The 17,634-nt window shown below is 44.4% G+C and overlaps 1 protein-coding gene across 2 annotated transcripts in view; it reads left to right on the forward strand.

Moving 5' to 3' along the window:
- Positions 1-3,024: 3,024 nt before the first annotated feature.
- RHBDF2 (rhomboid 5 homolog 2) overlaps positions 3,025-17,634 on the forward strand; it is a 190,617-nt gene continuing 176,007 nt past the window's right edge. For both annotated transcript variants that reach the window (XM_077459301.1, XM_077459299.1), the window contains exon 1: positions 3,025-3,156. The gene's annotated coding sequence lies outside the window, so the exon portion shown is untranslated. The remainder of the gene's footprint in view (positions 3,157-17,634) is intronic.

The raw sequence follows: 17,634 nt of genomic DNA on the forward strand, positions 1-17,634 counted from the left end.
CGTGACAACTGTTGCGCAAACCAATAAATATACACTTATTGACTTTTTTTACCAAAGACATGTGGCTGAATACATTTTGGCCTAAACGTATGACTAAAATTGAGTTTATTGGATTTTTCTAATAACAAAAAGTAGAAAATATCTTTTTTTTTTCAAAACTTTCGGTCATTTTACGTTTATATCGCAAAAAATAAAAATTGCAGAGTCAATCAAATACATTTTAAAAAAAGCTCTATTTGTGGGAAAAAACGGACGCAAATTTTGTTTGGGTACAACATTGCATGACCGCGCAATTACCAGTTAAATCAGCGCAGTGCCAAATTGTAAAAAGTCCTCTGGTCATTGACCAGCAAAATGGTCCAGGGCTGAAGTGGTTCATTGGGCTCACAATCTAATTATCACAGGCGTCCGAGATTATTTTCAGCGATCAAAAGAGCCATGAAACACAATGATATCCATGAGTAAGGGCCGGTTCACACAGCGAGGCGATGCGAGGCGACACGGCTCGCCTCGCCTCGCTCCCGCAAGTCGCCCCCGTTCTGTACAATGGAACCGTTCTGAGAGGAGCGACTCGAGTCGCTCCAACTCAGAAAAAAGGTTCCTGTACTACTTCGGGGCGACTTCGGGGGCGACTTGCATTGACTTCTATACAGAAGTCCTCTGCAAGTCGCCGCTGAGGTCCCCGCAGGTCGCGGCGAGGCAAGTCGGAGACGCCTCGCTGTGTGAACCGGCCCTTAAACTGAAAAACTAAATATTTAATCTTTGTGACACTGAAATAGAATTTGCATAATAATTTGGAGCAGGGTGTACATATTTTTTTTTTTTAGCAGACACCCTAGGGAATAAAATGGCGGTCATTGCAACTTTTTATCTTGCATGGTATTTGTGCAACAGTTTTTCAAACGTGTTTTTTTGGGAAAAAAAAACAGTCATGATTTTTAAAAAATAACAAAACAATTTTTAAATAAAATGTGAAAGATGATGTTACGCCGAGTAAATAGATACCTAACATGTCACGCTTTAAAATTGCACAAACTCATGGAATGACTCCAAACTTCAGTACTTAAAAATCTCTATAGGCGACGCTTTACATTTTTTTTTACAGGTTACATGTTTAGTCACAGAGGAGGTCGAGTGCTAGAATGGTTGCTCGCGCTCTAACGCACGTGGCAATACCTCACGTGTGGTTTGAACGGCGTTTACATATGTGGGCGGGACTAACGTGTGCGTTCGCTTCTGAGCGTGAGCTACCGGGGACAGGGGCGTTTTAAATGATATTTTATTTTATATTATCTCATGTTTGCGTGACGTCATAACTTTTTGCCCGGACCTCCAATGCTCACCGGAAATCTCTATGTTCATCATCTGCCGATTCTTTCTCCGGGTCCCCACTGGAGAGCCTGGAGAAGCACCGGATGGCAGCGGGAGGGGGGGGGGATGTCCCCTCTCATCGCAGGTAAGAACAGTCAAGTGGCGGAACTGCCGCTTTGATCATTCTTATGGTGCACAGAATTACCGGCTGCAAACAAGGATATCTGAATGACGCCTATAGCTGCAGACATCAATCAGATATTCCCACTGAAAATCCAGGATGTCATACAATGCCCTTGGGAAGTGGTTAACCACTTGCTGACCTCTGCACGCTGATATACGTTGGGACAATGACAGCGGTGGGCAAATGGGCGTACCCGTATGTCCCCTTTAATTGGCATGGTTATCAGGCACACGCCCAATGCGTACAGCGTGACCATGCCCACGAACTTGATCTTCTTGTCACGGAGCCGCAGAACAGGGAAGTGCCTATGTAAACAAGGCATTTCCCCATTATGCCTTATGTCATGAGAGATCACTGCTCCCAGCAGAAGGGATCGCGGTCATGCGAGTTGTAGCCCACCCCCCCACCCCCGTTAGAATCATTCCCTAGGACACACTTAACGCCTTGATCGCCCCTAGCGTTTAACCCCTTCACTGCCAGTGTCATTTATACAGTAATCAGTGCATTTTTATAGCACTGATTGTTGTATAAATGACAATGGTCCCAAAATAGTGTCAAAAGTGTCCACCATAATGTCACAGTCCCAAAAAAATTTATGAAATCGCAGATCGCCGCCATTACTAATAAAAAAATAATAATAATAAAAACACTATAGAACTATCCCCTATGTTGTAGACGCTATAACTTTTGCGCAAACCAATCAATATACGCTTATTGCAATTTTTTTTTTTTAACCAAAAATGTCGAATACATATCGGCCTAAACTGAGGAATTTTTTTTTTACATATTTTGGGGGATATTTATTATAGCAAAAAGTAAAAAATATATATATATTTTTTTAAAGTGTCGCTTTTTTTTTTTTTATAGTGCAAAAAATAAAAACCGCAGACATGATCAAATACCACCAAAAGAAAGCTCTATTTGTGGGGAAATAAAGGACCTCAATTTTGTTTGGGAGTAACGTCGCACGGCCGCGACTTTGTCAGTTAAAGCAACGCAGTGCCGAATCACAAAAAGTGTTCTGGTCAGGAAGGGGGTAAAAACCTTCCAGGGCTAAAGCGGTTAATAGCATCGCATCCTGAGGCTATACTCCGATATTTAGCACGGTGTAGTTCCCCCCATTCATTGTCATGGGGCACTCTGCTTCTGCCCCCTCCTGGTTCTGGGAGGTAATGCTTCCAGAGAGTTAATCTATCACTGTATGTATCAGTACGGCAGACACCTCAGGAGAGCCCGCCCGAATCATTCCTCATGGTCTCCCATTTTCTATCCTCAGCTCCCACACATTCCTTCCGCAATTCCCGCTTCTGCCAGTCCAGACAAGTCCCGCCACCTCTCCCTCACACCCATCCTATGTAGTGGAAAGGTGAGGTACGTCTGCGGCGTTCACCAGACCTTCAACCACAACCCGCCGTATTCAGCCGAGGTCAGGTCACATGACCCCCGTACACCCCAATAACCCCCCTCACACCGCTTCCTGACTCAGCTCACACCCACGTGTCTCCTTCCTAGTTCCCTTCGCGTCCCGCCCACAACGAGAAAACCACGCCCAGACGCCAGGAAAGAACGCCCATCCAGCTGGCTAACCGCCGCCACGCCCAGAAAGTGTGTGTTGTGTTGGAGAGAGGAAGAGCAGAGCGCTGGGGACGGGGAGAGCCCAGGTGAGTGCAGGGGACGGGGGTCCGGGCTGTGTGATTGGACAGGAGTCACTACATACCCACTGTGGGCAGAGGGATGCTGCTCTGCTGGGAGTTGTAGTTCATTATCCTGTGATTTTCACACTGTGTTCAGATCTAGTCCTTCTTTCAATGTGTTCTGTATTGGCCTCATCTATATTCTGCCATTGTATTATTGTTATCAGTCATTGTTATGTATATCTATTATATACTTTAAAGTATATCATCCCTTCCTCCTCCTTACTGCACTCCTAATTTTGGGAAGAAGCCAGTTCTGTCTGTGTGTGTGTATATATGTGTGTGTGTGTATGTATGTATGTATGTATGTATGTATGTGTGTATATATATATATATATATATATATATATATATATATATATATATATATATATATATATATATATATATATATATATATATATATATATATATATATATATATATATATATATATATATATATATTATACTTTTTTTTTTTTTTTTTTTTTCCGGACTGGGGGAGGAAACTGGAAAACACTGGAAGAACATACAAACTCCATGCAGCTGGTATAGAGGGTGGGATTCAAACCCTGCGCAAGAATGCCACCCACTCCGACACCTCTCTGCTCAGTCTAGTCCAGGGATATGCAATTAGCAGACCTCCAGCTGTTGCAAAACTACAAGTCCCATCATGCCTCTGTCTCTGGATGCCATGCTTGTGGCTGTCAGAGCATCATGGGACTTGTAGTTCTGCACCAGCTGGAGGTCCTCTAATTGCACATCCCTGATCTAGCCTATAGATGTTCTATTGTCTGTAGGTCTGTGCTGTGGTGAGTATCGGACACTTGTAGAGTTCAATCATTGCCTGTAGCTGTTTTCTGATACAATGTGTGAAGATCTGATAAACTGCCCAGCAGGGCTCCTTCACACCACATCCTGAGATCTGCAAAGATCCGTACGAGGACATGGAGAAAACAATCGCTCTCTATGTTCCTTTTTCACAATGCGCAGAAAAATGAAGCATGTTTGTATTTTTATGCAGTGTGTTTATGGTGCATAGAGTTCAGTGAAGTGTCATTTTGTGACACTTAAAGTTTAAAAAAAAAAAGTGCAAAGCTTTGTAACCACTCATCGCACCACCCTAACACAACCTATATTGGCATGTAAACATTTTAGGCCTGGTTCACACTTGTGCAGCTCTAAAAAAGTGAAGAGGTCCCGGCTCCATTTAAAAAAAAGAAAAAATTGCAGACTACACAGAAACCGCAAGTGCGCTATGGGAATTGGCTGCTGAGATTTCCAGTGCTATTAGGATTCATGGCACCCGCACTCATCTCCTGCGTTTTCTGTGTGGGTATTTGTAGCTGTGGGAGCAGGGGCCGACCCACAGCAGGAACCACCCGCACAAATGTGACACTACCCAATTAGTTCTAAGGCCTGTCGCACTACCTGAACGCTAAAATGGTTTGTTTTGGCGTGCCAGCTTTGCTGTCCGTTTTTGCCAGGGAGTGAGGCGGTGGTCTATTGTGCGGTTTTAGTGCCTCACACTGTTCAGGCTTCGTTTACATGGGAATACTTAAAATGGAACTCCACCCTCAAGGGTAAGTTCCACTTTATGTCCTCTTAAATTTTTGGCATGTCGTTCTCTTTTTGTTGACAGGTACCCATTCCCACTTCTGCTTTAAATCGCATAGGTGATCCGAGCAGACATTCTCCTTCCCCCACCTCCCTGTAGTCTTCTGGGACACATCACAGGTCCCAGAAGACTGCAGGACCAGCAAGGCTTGCGCAGTGGGCAGCCGGCTGTGCAGTTGAAAGCTGCACAGCTGCCTGCCCACAGTTAGGACCTGGAACCCAAAGTCTAGTGAAGAACTAGCCCAGGTGAGGATGGCATTGGATCCCTGGACAGGTAAGTGTCCTTATATTAAAAGTCAGCAGCTACAGGATTTGTAACTGCTGACTTTTGTCCAGTCAGGACAATTGCTTTAGGTGTTCCATGTATCTGCATGCAAATAGTCCCATTTGTGTCAATTGGGACGCAGCAGCTGCAGACACATCTGCTGTGGGTCCCTGAATGCAGACAACGTGAGATCAGGGACGTGTACCCATACAGATGTCAGATTGGGAGCAGCGGCTGTGTCTGTACAGTTGCTGTGTCCCAACTGGCATGAGTGGGACTGCCTGCACAAGGATGCATGGAACACCTGTGCATCCCCCCCCCCCCCTCCCCAGTGTAGAAGTGGCGTTCCACCCAAAAATGGAACTTCCGCTTTAAGCGCTGGTGACCCCCAAATGTGGCATGTAATTTTTTATTTTTTTTGGGGGGGTGGGGAGCTGGTGCCTAGTTTTGACAGGCACTCAGCTCCTACTTCCTCCCATGGCATTGCAGCGTCGGAAGGAAGTTCACCTCTACCCTCTCCCTCCCTGCAATCTTCTGGGACACATCGCAGGTCCCAGAACATCGCCGGGTGCCCACAGTTACAATGCCAGCGGAGAGGAGGGGATGAGGAGCATGGCTTTGTGCGCCCACATCGCCAGACCGGGAACCAATGGCTGCGCTGCTACCAATCCATCCAATCAGGACCAAAAACATCGGCTGGAGCTGGTGTGCCGGTCCCTGCCGCTAAAAAGACCAGGTTCAGTTAAGTAAAAGGGTAGCTCTGGGGGGCAGCTGCATCACAGGAGGTTTTTCACCTTAATGCATTAAGGTGATAAACCTTAAGGGTAAACGGCCCCTTTAAGTGAACAATTTTGTAATGTGTTTTTTTTTTTTTTTGTTTGTTTTTTTACCCCTTGCTCTTCAAGAAGGTCTTAAAGCGGTTGTATAGTGTGGTGTTTTTTTTTTACCTTTTACCTACAGGTAATAAGGCTTACCTGTAGGTAAAAAGAATATCTCCTAAACCTGTATAGTTTGGAGATATTCCCCTCGCAATGAGCCGCTGACTGCAGCGGCGCATGCGCATAGGGGATTTTCGGCTGAAAGGCCGGCAGACGGAAAGAAATCGCATGCTCGCAAGTGACGATATCGCAGCTCCGCCCACTCACAGCGCCGGAGCCGCGATACCCAGAAGACACGCCGAGGGAACATGTCAGCTTCCTTGGCGTGCATCGAGCGAGATGTCGGGGCCTCGTTCTAAGGTAAGTATTTCATCATGAGCTGGTATGCGGTGCATACTAGCTCATTATGCCTTTTCCCTTCCCTTTTTTACAAATTAGGTGTTACTGCTGGGAGGCAGTCTTCCCGATTTATGTGACATTGCTTGGCACGGTGGTCACATGATCAGGAGCTCCCAATTGTAAACTGATTAGGAAGTGTCTGGGGCAGCTCAGTCATTATGTTGAGAGCGTGCTGTCAGAACAAAATGGTGGTCTCCTTATGGAGATATAGGGGCAGTGGCTGGTGGTCATTAAAACAGAACTTCACTCTCTCAATCTACACTGACTATTTTTTTTTTTTTTTATCCTGCTGCTGCTAGCATTTGTCAATAGATAGGAAAGTATATATGTAGTGGTTTTAAGCTTTTTTTATTTATTTATTATTTTTTTATTTTTTTTACACTTCAGTTACTTCCTGGTTTCTTGCCTAGGCAAAATGTTCTACATCCCAGGAATCTTCAGGAGGGGAGGTGGGGTTTCTCAGCAATGCATACCCTCTTGACTGCATGCCTGAAGTAAGGGCATATGTATTCCAGGAAGTAAATGCTACATGAATCATCTGCCCTTACTCAATATGGTTGTGGCCAGAAATGCTAGGGAGGTGTTTCTCAATGTGATTTCTCATCAAAATAAAGCATGGAGACATAGATGGGCGTGCTTGCTGTGCATGTTAAAAACCTTTTTTGCTTTTGTGGTGCTCAGATACAGTTTATTTCTACTCTAGTGACGCACCTGTCCTGTCGCCACAAATTTGCATATGGGCAGTGGGAGCAGGTTTAGAATGTATATAAATGTATGCTCCTTTCTGCGCTCTGTACGGCAGGGGTCTCAAACTGGGGGCCCTCCAGCAGTTTGCGAAACGACAAGTCCCCTGAGGCATTGCAAGGCTGACAGTTACAAGTATGACTCCCACAGGCCGAGGCATGATGGGACTTGTAGTTTTGAAACAGCTGGGGGGCTGCTAGTTTGAGACCCCTGCTGTGTACGGTGTCCCGCGGAGCCATTTAATGCACAGCAAATCTGTATTGTTCCCGCTCCGCGCATTCCCGCAGAATTTTAGTGGGAACATGGCACATAGGAAACAATTTGTTTTCTATGTGATCTGGGCAGACAAATGCGGGCAACTGCATATAGTGAACTGTACTGTAATTGTGTTGTTCCCCCCCCTTTACATTGTAAAGCGCTGTGTAAACTGTTGGCGCTATATAAATCGTGTATAATAATAATATAGTGTGAATGAGCGCTAAAGGGAACTTTGAGGCAAAGGTGGGCTGCTACTGCTGACCCCTTGAAAATGCTGGTTGCCTGACTCTCTTCCTGATTATTTTACTGACCCAGCATGTATGCAGATCAGAAGTTCTGGTTTCACTCTGATTCTACTTGCTATATGCTTGTTTAGGGTCAGTAACTTGGGCAGTACTGAAGCTGAAGACGGCCAGGCAATTAGCATTTCTACAGGAGGACAGCGATGCATTTTATCTCATGACATGTCACATTTAATCTAGTGTTCCCTTAGTTTTTATGTGAACATGATGTTGTCTATATTTATTTTTACTACTTTCTTTATCCATGAGAATATTGCCTTGTGATAGTCTGACTCACTGACAATGTTTATTAGTGGAAAATTTGCCTGCATTTCTTTACTAGCGATCGCTACACATAAAGTTGCATGAAGCAGCGATCACCCAAACTTGGAGCATATATTTGTTTAGCAACTACTTGCTATACTCTTGTTCTCCGAGTAAAGCGATCGATTGCTAGAGAGTAATCTTAGGACCATCATGGGGGATTTTAGTAGTGTGATCACAGTAGTAAAAACTGCCCATATATGCCAAGCCCTGTCGCCGCAGGGTCAGTTTTACAAAATGGGTCACCTGTAAAATTAGCGTTTTATATATTTTCCTTTCCGAGGGCCCTAGTATTGAAAACCTACTGCATTTCTGCACCCCCCAAGTGACAGGGTCCCTTTATAATGCACACACACCGATGTTGGTTTTGTAGGGGAGGTGCAATTCATTGTTACAGTGCATCACAGAATAAAAAAAAAATAAAAAAATATATATATATATATATATTATACAAGCTGCCACTTCCTTCAAGCCTATGGGTACCCCAAATAGTAATTTTTGGTTCCAAAATGCAGGATGCACATGGCTGAAAATCAAAAATGACAGTTTAAAAAAATGATTTTTATATATAATTCTATTCGACTTTTTACATTGATACCCGCAGCAGTTAGCAGATGTCGGTGTGAACCGTCGGTAATTCAGGTGCAAAATGGGAACCCGCACAGGAATCGCGCTTGTTCCCACATCGCACAAGTGTGAATCGAGCCTCAAAAATCCTGCTTACTGCATTTTTGGTCAGTTAAAGAAATGCACCTTCCCGTTGAAATGCATTGAAAACGCAGCAAGAACGCATTATTAAACACACCTGTGTTACCCTTTTTATGCAGCTTTTAAGTGACGACGTATTAAACCGTAAGCGCTGCGAAATTGCAGCAAAAGTGACACTCGCTGCATTATCTTTTTCTCTTATTGGCATAACACCATTTTTGCCCGATATGTTTTGGCGACCTGAAATTATGGCGCTTTTCTAGTGCATTGCGCTTCCTAAATGTTAAGGTGCCCTGTACATAGAAGACATTTGTGTTGATCTGGACATATATATTGTGTATGGGCTCTCCGAATCATTGTACATATAGTCCACTCATTGATTGGTTCTTTCATGCTCCCGCTATAGGTGACCATACAACAGTAGAATTTTCTTCCAAAGTTTTGTTTTTGGAACATTTTGATCAATTTTCTAATGGTTATTGGGATCAAACTGACCTCTGTCATCGACTGTAGTGATGAGGAAATTGATTGGAGCAGAGAGGAAAATTGTTCATTAATGAATGTGGTTTTTGTTTGGGGAAAAAATGTACATATGCTTGCCACATACATTGCTTCCTGATTATACAATCTCCTTTAGATCTGCCAACAAATGTGTCGTGACCGGGGCCTGCCTGCCTAAAGTTGATTGTAACATGTATGATGAGTCTAATGCATCTGGGGTTCCATTCAAACAGAATTTGTCTGAAATTTTAATTAACTCAATAATGCAAAGAGAGAGTTTTCAAATTGACAATTTTTCTATGAACGTTTGAACAGAAATCTTCCTGTGTATGGCCAGCTTATGTAATCTTCTGTCACTGATCTCCTTCCTTCCATCCTGACCCTTGTGTATGACTTCTACATCCGTTCACTATGTCATAGGCATTTTCTTTCCTCTTATCTCTGATGTAGATTAGGTATACCTCATGTGATTAGGGATCAGGAAATACGTTTCCCTCTATCTAACTCATGGGACTGCGATCCTGCACAGCTGTGTTTTCGTAGTACACTCGTTATCGAGTATGCTGCGCTGTCTGTACGCATTCACGTGTATTGGGGTATAGCTTCTCTATACAGTGCTATGTATGGAAATCTTTTCCGTTTTAACTGTTATTGTGCAATATTTGAATTTCCCTTAATCGACACTTCAATGTGTCAGATGGACAGGAAACCCCAGGATTTGAAGCTCGTGGTTTATGACACATGCCTGAAGATGAAATGGCATTCAAGTTAACTTTTTTTAGAGGTTTTTGTCATTTCCTGTGCCAGTGACCACTTATGATCTGAACAAAGAGTAAAGCGAAATCTTCCAGTGTGGGGACAGGCGGCAAGGAGAAATGTTGTGGCGTGGGGACAGGCGGCAAGGAGAAATATTGCGGCGTGGGGACAGGCGGCAAGGAGAAATGTTGCGGCGTGGGGACAGGCGGCAAGGAGAAATGTTGGGGCGTGGGGGACAGGCGGCAAGGAGAAATGTTGCGGTGTAAATGCACAGTGTAAGGGCTTGGTCACACTGTCATTGCGGTAATACATGTATTCTGCATGGCAGCCCAACTCGCTTTGCGATGGACGCGCATTGCAGCACACTAATGTGCACACCACCATTCATGCTGCAATACAAATCTGTTGGAAAATGAATGGCACCGCATTGCACCATTGCCTGTAATGTTCATTGTCATGTTGTGGTTGCAGGTCTTGCTAAATATCTGACCTCCTACACTTCTGGGATCGATGTCACCCTCTGCTCACCCCCTCTATGTGATTATTGGGGGATAAAAAAATCAAACTCTGAATCCAAATGCCAATTGTTTTCTTACCATTATCTGCTGTCACGCAGCACTTCAGTCCCGAATGTCCTCTTATGTTTACTTCCTTCTTGAGTCCTTCTTTTGGTGTCCACATCAATGGCTTCAGGATACAAATACTTCCTGTTAGATGTTCCGCGGCGAGGTCATTTCAGGATCCAGAAGAGGAAATCACCACAGGGCAGTGGTAGGGGACCAGAGATCTCGGACTCCATTTGCACCTCTGGGTTCAGTCCTACCTGTGGGACCACAGGGGAAGCTGACGGTTGCTGTAATAGTCAGTGCTATATCCAGTGATGGCTGCGATCTTCTGGGCCCTGTGTCTAATGGCTGCCCTTCTGCATAGTAAAGGAGTTTTGTTTCTGTTACCCATAGCAACAGCAGAATCCTGGTTAGTCTCAAACCCAGACTGTGGACATGGCTGGTTACTATGGACAACAAGTTCACTTTCAAATATATTCCTGCAATGTATTTTTGTATCCTTTCATTTTGTGATATTTAATTTCATACTGATATCAGATTGAATTTGAAGCATACGTTTTTCTGTAAATATGCATAGGAATTATGGTTTGATAACCACATCGTGTTTTTTTCCAGGGCCTTGTGGGGCTTCCCCATTGGACAGGTGGTGTCAGATGACACGGGTCCTGGTAGGAAAGTGTGTATGACCCGTAGTGTGCTTATCGGCCTCTCCCTTACATTCTGTAACCTGATATGAGGAGGTGCTGGATTCCAATAGCTTGTTATAGGCTAATCTTTCCTTTCACTTCTCAAGTACAAGGCCCATTCATTCAGATCCAGCTTGAAGTTTTCATATACCATTTACCTGCGACTTTGAAGTATCGCCGTTCACTATAATCTCATACAAGCTTTACATTGATGTCAGTTTCAGTATTTTGGATTTAGCATCTCTTAGGGCTTGTTAACACTTGGCTACATTTGTGACGCTCAACAAATGCTCCTATAGCGTTTGTATGGCGTCAGTGAGCTTTAGAATGGGGTATTTTACAAGCGCTAAAAACGCTCCCTAAACGCCCTATGCGTGGTTTCATAGCATTTGTTGAGTGTTAAAAGTGCTGCACAGTGGAAAGTGACAGAAATAAAAAAAGAAAAATTAACACTCTGCAAACCGCACCAAAACCACTCTGAAAACGCCTGCCAGAGCGTTCGTGGAGCATTACCATAGACTTGAATGGGAGGCCTTTCAAACACCCTCCTGACTCCATATGAGGCTTCAATTTTGAAGCGGCGAAACGTTAATGCTTAGTATGAACAGCACAATGTGCTGTCTATTATGTCTTGTGGATAGGTGTTTGTAGGGCGTTTTTAAGCCTGTCAAACGCCTGCTCTTAGGCTGCTTTCACACTGAAAGCGCTCCTGTGTAAGCAGAGCTTTTGCACTGCTTTTCGGCCCACTAGCTAAAGAAGGGGTTAAAAGCTCCCGTGTTGCTGCGCTTCCGAAGAGTTTTCCAGGCGCTTTGGAAATGCTGCCCATTCCTTTCAATGGGCAGGGTGTTTTGGGAGTGCTAAATACAGCGCTCCCAAACTGCCTGCAGCACTTTTCTTAACGTCCCACAAGCGCCCCACACACTGAAATGAATGGGAGGCGATTTTTTTTTTTTTTTTTTTTTTTTTTTTTTTTTCCAGGAGCTTTACAGGCGGTATTTCTAGCACTAAAATCACGCCTCAGTGTGAAAGGGGTCTTAATACCAGTGTGAACTCAGCCTTAGGCCTCATTTAGATGGGCGCTGAGGCCCGTATTCCATGAATGGGCCAGTACTCCAGGCAGGCAGACCATTTAAGGCTTTGGAGGGAACGGCTGCATGGACACGGCCTCTAAGATCCCTTTCACACCAGGGCGTTTTGCAGGCGCTATAGCGTTAGAAATGGCACCTGCAATCTGCCCTAAAAAAAGCTGCACCATTGTTTGTAGTGTGAAAGCCCGAGGGCTTTCACACTACAGCGGTGCGCTGGCAGGAAGTCAGGGAAAAGTCCTGCCAGCAGCTTCTTTGGAAGCAGAGTTTTACTGCCCACGCTATGGGCGGTGTGGTGTGAAAAGGGGTCTCAGTGTTCTTGGGAATAAGGCTTTGGGGCTAGTTTACACAGCACCACGTGCTAAAACACTTTTAGCATGCAGGCTGCTGATGGGTCGGGGGCAGTGAGTCTGCAGTGCAATCCATGTTTTAGTGTACCATACTGTTTACTTTATTATTTTTTTACTTTATTTAAAGTAGCACTTTATTCATGTCTGTACAATAGCACAGTACACTGCGGTGTGCTGCGGTAAAAACGATATGAAGTAGATTTACTAAAACTGATGCGCACACAGAATCTGGTGTAGCTGTACACAGTAACCAATCGGCTTCTAGGTTTGAGGGTCGGTTCACACTAGTGCGATGCCAGACATCGCATGTGATTCGCACCACATTGCTGTGCAGATCACATGCGATGTCTGTGCAGTGCAAATTCAGCCATACAAACATTATGGCTGAATTTGCATCGCATTCGCACCAAACTGGTGTTGGACCAGCAGCGGAATCTGATCGCATGGGTGTTCACACTCATGCAATGCCTTTTAAAAATGATTGCGGGGTTTCTAACTTAACATATACTCTGCAATCAGTTTGCGTGAACAGGTTGCGTTTTTCAAGCAAATTCACACTGCATCTAATGTGAACTGGCAATTATTGTCAAAGCTTAATTGAACAAGCTGAAATTATAATCTGGTTGCTTTGCACAGCTGCATCAGATTCTGCATGCACCAGTTTTAGTAAAGCTCCCCCTATAGCAGAGATATATAGATATTAGACATGTGCATTCGTTTTCGTCCGAATGCATTTTCGTCCGAATTTCAGCTATTTTCGTTTTGACAAACGATAACGAAAGCACAGAATCCGAAAAACAAAAGATCCGACATAAATAAATGCTTTATTTTCGTTTTCATTGTTACAACAGTTCGATATAGAATAGGAGATTTGATGTGACTCTGACAATAACAATCTGTCTATAGAACCTGTGGTTGAATGTGCCTAACCTTACCTCTATTAGTCCAAGATTATATAGAGAAAATATTCGACAGAGAAAAAAGATTTGACAGAGAGAAAAGATTCTGCAAGTTACTGTCCTAAAAAGTGTTTGGGGACCCGGGTCCTGCCCTAGGGGACATGGATCAATGCAAAAAAAAGTTTTAAAAACGGCAGTTTTTTCGGGAGCAGTGATTTTAATAATGATTAAAGTGAAACAATAAAAGTGTAATATTCCTTTAAATTTCGTAGGGGGGGGGGGGTAGTATGCCTGTGAAGGGGCGCATGTTTCTGGTGCTTAGAACTGTCCCTGCACAAAGTGTCATTTATGCAGGAAAAAAAGTCCTTTTAAAATCACTCACAGCTATTATGAATTGTCGGCTCCGTAATACAGAGAACACTCATTGAAAGTCATTGATAAAAAAAAAAAAAAAAAAAAGCATGGGGGTCCCCCAAATTCAATTACCAGGCCCTTCAGGTCTGGTATGGATATTAAGGGGAACCCCGCGTCAAATGAAAAAAAAATTGACGTGGGGGTCCCCCTAAAAATTCATACCAGACCCTTTATCCGAGCACGCAACCTGGCAGGCCGCAGGAAAAGAGGGGGGACGAGAGAGTGGCCCCCCTCCCTCCTGAACTGTACCAGGCCACATGCCCTCAACATTGGGAGGATGCTTTGGGGGTCTGTGACCCCCTCAAAGCACCTTGTCCCCATGTTGATGAGGACAAGGGCCTCATCCCCACAACCCTGGCCGGTGGTTATGGGGGTCTGCGGGCAGGGGGCTTATCAGAATCTGGAAGCCCCCTTTAACAAGGGGACCCCCAGATCCCGCCCCCCCCCCTGTTTGACATGGTAAGGGGGTACAAAAGTACCCCTACCATTTCACAAAGAAAGTGTAAAAAATAGTTAAATAGGACAAACACACTTTTGAAAAATTCCTTTATTAAAAAAAAAAAAAAAAGAAAAAAAAAAAAAAGAAAAAAGATTCCAGCGGTGGTAATCCACTCTGCTATCCAGCGACGGACGGTCATCTCCAGCGATGGCTCATCTCATCCAGCGCAGCGAATCCATCCTTCTTCTGTCTCCACGGAGGAGACACTTCAGGGATTCCGGCGGTCTGACGTTTCTTGTATACGGAGGGCGGGGCCACCCGTCACCTGACCCCGTCCCCCTCTGACGCAAGGGGAAACCCGGGGTTCCCTGTGACGTATGGGTGACCCCGCACCCCTCTGATGTAACACAGGCAGGTTTCCGTTCCGTGATTTTAAAGGACTTTTTTTCCTGCATAAATGACACTTTGTGCAGGGACAGTTCTAAGCACCAGAAACATGCGCTCCTTCACAGGCATACTATAGACACCCCCCCCCCCCCACCACGAAATTTAAAGGAATATTACACTTTTTTATTGTTTTCAGTTTAATCATTATTAAAATCGCTGCTCCCGAAAAAAGGCAGTTTTTAAAAACCTTTTTTTTGCATTGATACATGTCCCCTGGGGCAGGACCCGGGTCCCCAAACACTTTTTAGGACAGTAACTTGCAAATTAGTCTTTAAAATTAGCACTTTAGATTTTGAACGTTGGAGTCCCATAGACTTTAATAGGGGTTCTAAAGTATGCTATATACTAGCTCCGTCGAATCTTCTTCTTATACATTCGACAGACACCATAAGCCTTCAAAGACCGATTCGACCGTAATTCATGTGGATTTTCGGACGAATGCAATTTTTGAACGAAAAACGAAATGACCAAAAACGAATTTCGGGAGTAACTAAATAAATTACGTTTTCGGACGAAAACGAAATTCCGAAACGAAATATTTTACTCCGCACATGTCTCTTTTTTATATATATATATATATATATATATATATATATATATATATATATAATCGCCACAGGAACTCTGTTCCCGTTTAGTGGGGCCGTCTGCCCTGGGACCACTTTGCGCTGTGGCTGCAGCGGCGCTCAGGTGTGAAGGCCTCTGCCCTCCTGTAATGGATGGAACACTGATTCAATTTCCTGGCATTGGATTGGTGCTCGTCTATCATAGGAGCCGCTGCCGGTCTAGGAGGTGGGACTTTGTTACAGTGGCCAGCTGCCGAACATTGCAGCCCCAAGCTCTGTGACACAGCTGGAGATCCAGGCACAGGTGAGGCTGTGTTGTACAATGAGTCTGCAATGATGGGCACAGTGAGGGGAATCTTGGGTGAGTTCCCACACTTTTTTTTTTTTTCCCCCAGGACTTGACCCCTGCCCTATAGTCTGCTTTTTACCACCCATCACACCTCTTAGCTGTAATAATGGGGCAGATGGGAAATGACAGTTATGCATTTCAGTCACTGAACAAGAACACGCGGTTTATACATTTTAGGGAGACTTTAGAAGTCCTGATCTGTGTAGTTGCTCTGTGACTGAAAACACTAAAGTCAGTGGTATTAATTAACTAAAACTGGAAAGTGCAAAATCTGGTACAGCTGTGCATCTTGGCCAATCCGCTTCTAACTTCAGTTTGTTCAATTAAAGCAGAGCTTCAAAAGGGGAAGCTTTGCTTGTTTCCTTCCTCCAAAGTCTGCAGCTACAAATACTGTACTAAAAACGCACACTTGCCTGTCCCAGGATCCATCGATGCCCTCACCTGACTTTGCCGGTCTTCAGGTGCAGGCGCCTGCACCTGAACTGTGGGCAGCCTACTGTGGCTTCACAGCTGGCTGCTGACTGTGCATGCACGGGCTGCACCCTTTAAATGGTCCCGCAGTCCCCTGAGACATGTCCCAAGAGCCTGCGGGAGGAGGGGGGGTGCTAAACATCAGCTCAGATTGCCGTGGCAAACTGACTGGAAGTAGGAGGGGATATCTGTCAAAATCAGGTACCCGCTCCCTCCCACCAAAAAAAAGGGGAGGAAGAAAAGAGGAACTTCCTCCTCTGGGGGAAGTTCAACTTTAGGTTTAAGGTTCAGTTCCCACAGCGCGACATCAGCGCAGCTTGCAAACGACTTCTTGTATAGAAGTCAATGCAAGCTGCTCTGAAGTTGCCCCCAAGTAGTGCAAGTAGTAACCATTTTCTAAGTTGGTGTGACTTGAGTCGCCTTGATTAGAAAGGTTCCATTGCACTAAATGGAGAGTGACTTGTCAGGTGACTAATGCTGTGTATACACGATCTGACTTCCCGGCAAACTTGTCCGGCGGACCGGAATCCGTCAGACAATTCGATTGTGTGTGGGCTCCAGTGGACTTTTTTTTTTTTTTTTCCCAAAAGTCAGACGGACCTAGAAATTAAAACCTGTTTCAAATCTATCCAAAGGACTAAAAATTGTAAAAACTGTTCGTCTGTGTGCTAGTCCGACAGACCAAATACCACGCTAGGGCAGCTATTGGCTACTGGCTATTGAACGTCCTTGTTTAGTCCCGTTTACGTCATCATGTTCAAAACGAACGGACTTTCGAACGGTCTTAGTCCGGTCGTGTGTGGCCAAGTCTTTCGTTCAGAAAGTCCGTTGGACCTCTGCCGAAAGTTTGTCAGGAAGACCTCTCGGACCTAGTCAGTCAAAGTCCGGTTGTGTGTACGCGGCATAAGTCGCCTCAATGTCAACCAAGCCTAATTGTCCAAGCAGGCAGATCATTGATATAGAAATGTTTTTAGGCCTTCTCTTCGTTTTACTTGGTTACTGTGAAGACAAAAACATCTGTTGAATAGCTGGAATACAAGACATAATGGTTCAATAATCTGTATATCTCTACCGTCCATATCCAGCTGGAATACAAGACATAATGGTTCAGTGATCTGTATATCCTTACCGTCCATATGCAGTATCTGGAGGCCAAATCGAAAGGATTTGTTACTGCCAAGTACAACAAGTCTTGAACGAGTCTGTGTATGGAAAATTTAAAAATTGTGTTTTAGTTGATGGCTTTCTATGAATAAATCCTTTATTAACATGTAACAAAGAGCGGTGATGTGCTGTTATCCAAAGCAACCACATTTCAGTGTTTAGGGCAGTCAGACCACTGAGTGGCAATTCCTGCTTGGCTTGGTCATGGTTGACACCGTTGGCATTCATGCTGTCTAAATGGGTCATTATCGGTAATATTTTACAGTCTGCTGTTATGGATACTCAGCAGTTTCATTA

Source organism: Lithobates pipiens, unplaced genomic scaffold (assembly GCF_037356315.1).
Source record: "Lithobates pipiens isolate NorthernLeopardFrog02 unplaced genomic scaffold, aLitPip1_a1.2 Scaffold_28, whole genome shotgun sequence".
NCBI classification, from domain to species: Eukaryota; Metazoa; Chordata; class Amphibia; order Anura; family Ranidae; genus Lithobates; species Lithobates pipiens.